We start from the raw sequence: 6,161 nt of genomic DNA, 5'->3' as shown, positions 1-6,161 counted from the left end.
GAATGTACAAAATATTTCGGCCCAATTGCAATGAGTGTTTTAATGATATAAACCTCCAGAGATTTGTTTCATCATCTCGGAGAACAAAACCACTGATGCCAACTGTGTATTTATTACCAAGGCAGAAACTGTGACATACAGTAGCGTTACGGTCACAATAATTATACGTCTTAGTTAGGCTGCGAAGTTTGCTATTTCGCGGAATTTGTGATTCTGCAGAAAGCGGGAGCCAATCCACGCATATGCATGCAACTTGCAATTTGTTTAATTATATAATAGTATATGGTGAAACGTTAGGTATTGTTTGCACATTAAAAAAAGAACATGTTTCATAAAAAATTGTCGGTTCAACGTCAAGCGTATATTTTGTGTTATGAAATGAGCTCTCTCGGATAAACAAAAAAAAAGTTAGTTGGCATGCAAACCTTAACCTAACGGCATGACGATGATTGAAGTTATCCCTTGTGCGTTATAGATTGAGAAACAAACTGCGCTGCGTTTAGATTAAAACAACGTGAACGGAAGTGTATTTGATTAGTGAAATATATAGCCTGTATATTTTTGTTAATGGATTTGTTTGCGCCATTACCCTTTTCCATGCACTGAATGGTTTTTCACGAAAAAGAGAAACAGTCATTTTCACTTGAATAAATGCAGTTCTAAGTATTTTTATTTGTGTCATCAAACGGGATTTAGCGAACAAAATCAGATGAAAAGTAATTTTAAACAACGTGTACATTTATTTTAAGCACTAAACTTTGTCAATGACCCCTTTGTCTGGATATTGTCTCCGACACAGTTTGCCGATATGGTGAAATTCGACAAAACCGAAGTGGTTGAGAAAAAGTGGCATAATAACCAATGGATAGCAAAAACGATTCCTTATCCGACGAAGAGATTCAAATATATGGACCCTAATAAAAGAAGAGAGAAGGAACTTAACTTGGTTGTGATAAGAAATAAATACACAAACGAAATTGTTGATCTAGAGGTAAGGGTAGTAAGATATACGCATATCCTTTTTAAATATTATTTGTAATGTTTTATTGTTTAATAAAAATTAATGTTTTTCAAGAATTTAAAAATATTTTTGTTAAACGACAAGTATAAAAAATTGTATGTTGTACAATAGCAAATTTTTTATTGAACTCATTAAACAAGAAATACAATATGCAAGGTTTGAAGCGCAATTCCGTACATTTCTGACAGCAACACCAAACATACCCAATCAAATGCAACATTCATTATATACATAGCATTTATTTTCATTGGATGGATATTAGTAAACAAACCGCGCAATAGTTATTTTCCCTCTTTTTCTGAAGAGAATTTATCACATACCGTTTACGAATTGATTATATTGACGTTGCGGATTGTGCAGAGTTGATACGCTCTTAAAAATGCCGAACGACCTTGAAAGTAATCATCATCACTTGCACAACAGGTTTAAATCGTACTATAGCCTCTAAAGGACGTTGTGTGCATTTTAGGTCCATGCCCTTATCTATAAATAATCTGCTTAAAGTTGAATTTGGTTCGAGTGAAGAGTTGGCACATTGCAGGCTATATGATCGACGCATTTGTAATGAATCTGAGTTTAACTGCATACGATTTTAATGCGAATAGTTGTACAATTTAAGAGTAACCAAAACCAATGTACAATTCAATATCTTTTCAAAGAGGATATTATCAAGGTCTCCAAAATTAAAAGTAAATATCACATTTCATAAACATATGCTTAACATAAATTTGTAAGGTGAATAGATGAAAAAGTAAAGATTTATCAAAATCAGGGCATAACTAAACGTCGTTTAAAAGAGGATATCATCAAATTGTCCACAATTCAATCTAAATGTCATGTGTATGTCATATAATGAACATTTCATAAACATACACTTTTCAACAAATAAAAACGTGCATCCAATAAACTAGTATTTACCAATAATCTTACAGACACTATAATATCAAAAACATCAAAAGCCAATGTCATGTAAAGATACAAATTGCTTTAATGTGTTAATCTTCTTTAATTTTAGAAACTTGTTTAAGAAATAAATGCAAGCGTGCATCAAATGAAACTTTTATGATAAAGTACTTCGTAAATGTTCGTCTGCTGTAATGCCAAACAATTAAACTATTGAGATCATTATTAAACAGAAAGAATCAGTTTCATAAACAATACAAATACATGTTATTAAATTACCAAAGGGCACTTGTTTGACTCCATTATATAATTAATTTATATAAATGCTAATTTATATTTCATGTTTAAAATATGAACAATAATAGACCTTAAACACGAGTTTCAACAGCTTATAAGCGAAAATGATCAGCAAGCGAGTTGCATAATTATACAAAACTCAAAACTAACTTCATAAAAAAAAAATTAAAGCGCGCAATATATAATAGTTAACAAACAATTGTTTTAATTGTAGACATTAATGTTACTAAGATATATAGTAAAATGATGTTGAGTGCAATAGAATGCAATATGTTACGATTAATTTGTCTTGGTTGTGAACACTTCCAATCAAATGATGATTTCTAAAATATAGATTTTATAGATACTGGAAAAAGTTGTTTTGTATTTTTTTAATCACTGCGTAACAATTATTTGAACTATAACATCGCTTCTTAGATGGTTAATATGCGTGTTCAAATAACAAAAACGTTTGTTAAGTTTGAGTGTTCATTACAGACAAATCACAGTTATTTGATACAAATAGTATTTTTTAAACTGGCTTTAAAGCACCATATATGACATAGTCTTGGTATTTGTGCAACGTTTGTAGAATACTGTATGTGTACAATATGAGCTGTATAATAATATGTCCTTATGGACTGGCCAATATTTGATTCTAGGGCGACGTATAATGAATATTATTTTTTGATTCTTTTGAATGGACATTGTTATGAGAGGAAGTGGTAATTTGCAGTTTAATGGCACCTTAACACATTTTAAGACTCACTTATAAACACTTGATCTTGGGAATAAGACACGCGAATCGAATACAACAGTGTTTTTTTAATTGTAGATATAATAATATCTTATGAACTTGTAACAAACAAACATTGTTTTGCAAAAAATATTATCTCTTTTATTTGATAATAATCTAAATGTGGTTTTGATGGTGAAATAATATGGCGATTATCCCGTTTTGACTAGCATCAACGTTTAATTCCATTCTCTATCTTCAGCAATGTTTAAGATTTAGACTTTAACAATACAAAAAATAACTTGTTGAATATAATGCATTCGATTTCATCAGCCAATTCCTTGTAATTAGATTAATTGTGTTTGTGAATGCTGTTAAAGTACAACTTATTAATATAATAGGCATTGTTTCTATTTTTTAACAATTGTCCGATACATTATAAGGATATAGCATGTCTACTATAATTGCAATCTAATGTTTTGTTGAAAAGCTAATCAATAATTGTACATTCGGTGCGCTTATATGTTTCGCCTTCATGAAAACTCTATAACGTTTGTCTATTAAGTAATTTCACGACATGTATACAAGTTAACCTTTTATGACATTTACATTAAAGATAATGAGACTACATTTATATCTATAATTTGACATCTAAAATGACTTTAAACTTCATAGTTGATTTCTTTGATCATCACTTCCTTTGAAATGTCATAGTATATTAATTGCTTACACAACTTTTTCCATGAAAAATAATTGTTGTTGAACATAAAAAATGTCGTACGTTAATAACACCCGTCTTTTAAACGCAATCTAAATATCCAGACTGACATTGAACTTCATTTATAGACCAACATAACTATATAATTATAAGATACTGTCTGGACCTAAAATGCAGACAGATACCTCTGGAGACGAGACCACTTTATCCAGTCCTTTCTATTTGACACTGTGTCATTAGCAGACCTTCTATATTACCAAGAAATATACTATGTAATTCATACACCGTTAAAACGGGGTTTGGGTGCGTTACATTCGTGTGTGCTGTTGAATTAAGGTTAGCACTGTGGGTTAGCGCTTGGTATTTTCCAAGTATGACTGCATATTGCTTAATTGGTGGGACATCGTTACAATATGTCTTCTTGACATGTGTTTGCTATAGAAACGAGATCGATTTAAATTTCTGAATAATACACGAATGTCCAGTAAGTCATGAAAGGGCTTTCGAAGTCTAGTTCTATTATGTTGACATCGTTTAACAGGTCCATCTGGAGAGGAATGTCGTTTTATACGAAGTATTTATTTTTTCTTTGAACATAATCGACAATTTTGTACCATAATATCTACTTGCCGACTATAGTTTGTATAATGAGCTGTTACAGTAGCACAACATTTTTATTGTTTTGTATGCAAAAACTCACTCATATTCACGTTCACAAATACACTATGAAACATAGAGGCGGAATATTAAAGTAAACATAAGCTGTTTATATATATGGTTTTATTGCAATGTTATACTGCAATTATTTGTACGATACTATTAAAGATACGCAGCTTGAATACGAACACTAAATGTTAAGCCAAAACGACCAACTAGGTAGAGTATTGATACCGTAGAGAATACAAGTCAATATTAAATAAGCAATTATATCTAACATTGCTCATCGCACATGGAGAATTGTTTCATCACAAATGTAATTAAATCCATTGGAATTCGGATGCAAGCTGTGTGTTAAGCATGGTGTTTGCAATAATGAAAAACATCACAAGTCAACGACTGCAAATAATACTTTTGTAATTGACAGCTCCGTTGCCTGTTTTGGTATTATTAACTGCTATCTTCTGTGCGGAGCATTAAACGGTCGTTCATATTAGTCATGAAATGGCATCATTACATACAGATGGTAATTTATTTAACTAGACAATGAAACGCAAACTCACCTAGTAATATCTTGTTATCGGGCAATGGCATAATGAATGCAGTTACTTGAGAAAAATCTTTGTGAGATGTTCTGGCTCCACGAGAGGATATGCTTTTTGCTTTGAACATCCAAGAGATGCAAAAAATGATGTCCATAATGTACCGTACGGTTTATTGATTTATTTGACGATTTTTTGGTTTTATACAGAATATGTGCCATCCCCGATACCAAGATTCTTGCTTTCTTAATTAATTGTCAATGGCTGCTGTTAAATTGTATAAAAAAAGCTGTAAATCATAAGATTAGGGTTTATGTACTGCTAACCTTGCAGGTAAAAATAAATGCTATCGGTCACGCTGGTATTTCTTCCATTCCTGTTGAATTAGTTTCGTATAGAAGTGACGCAGCCTAATGAAATTATTAATTCGTCGAATCATTGCATCACCATTATATTATTTATATATTGTATATCCGTTTACGGCATTTTAAACAAATTATTTACTACTTAGGAGCTTCTATTCTGTAAAAAATAAAACTCATCTCAAACCATTCACGAAGTGTTTAAATCTCGGAAAGAACACGAACATGTGTTGGAACTGATTACAGAATAAATCGGCTGCGTTCGTTATACGCTCTAAATGGGTATCTGTACGTATTTAAGGTAGCGCACATCTAATGATTTCCCGCGATTTATTTTACGATCATTGCCGATCTTTAATGATCGGTTATTTCCGAGCGATGCATTTTATTTTTTTCAAACATCGAATTTTGATATGTGTTTACGTTATTCATTTAGAATACATTATTTTCACTATAAATATTGACTTTGATCCAATTATCATCTGAAAAATACGATTTCGCGATTTCTTGAAAGATTGACGAGCCTTTATACCTGTTTACTTATGGATATCTATTTTAAGATTGCACTGATGTGAAGTTGTCGTGGCCGAGTGGTTAAGGCGATGGACTATGAATCTTTTGGGATCTTCCGGCGCAGGTTCGAATCCTGCCGACATCGCATACTTTTTGCGACGCGTTTTATTTCTGTTCTAACGTAATTTGATTTAATATAGCATATAAGCTATGTTTATTGTTAAATATGTTGCCAATTGTATGCACATCCTTCAATTTTTAAAATTAAAACAAAGTTATGGCTAAATTGGGTAATTTACTGCTGAAAATACGAATGATGCATGTTGCATTTTTATTTTTATTTCAAAAAGTAAACGGTAAATCTGTCTGTTTCTTGGTATTTTTGCTGTATATAGTGTTTCTATAAAAAATAAGTTTAAAATATAACTTAAAT

General features: G+C 31.3%; 1 non-coding gene across 1 annotated transcript; it reads left to right on the top strand.

The window, feature by feature from the left end:
• Positions 1–5,791: 5,791 nt before the first annotated feature.
• Trnah-aug (transfer RNA histidin (anticodon AUG)) lies at positions 5,792–5,873 on the top strand. The gene has a single exon. It is a non-coding gene; the product is annotated as a tRNA-His (tRNA).
• The last annotated feature ends 288 nt before the right edge of the window (positions 5,874–6,161 follow it).

This window comes from Dreissena polymorpha, chromosome 10 (assembly GCF_020536995.1).
Source record: "Dreissena polymorpha isolate Duluth1 chromosome 10, UMN_Dpol_1.0, whole genome shotgun sequence".
Taxonomy (NCBI): Eukaryota; Metazoa; Mollusca; class Bivalvia; order Myida; family Dreissenidae; genus Dreissena; species Dreissena polymorpha.
Note: the sequence above shows the minus strand (reverse complement) of the source record. Positions and strands in the feature narration are given on the sequence as shown.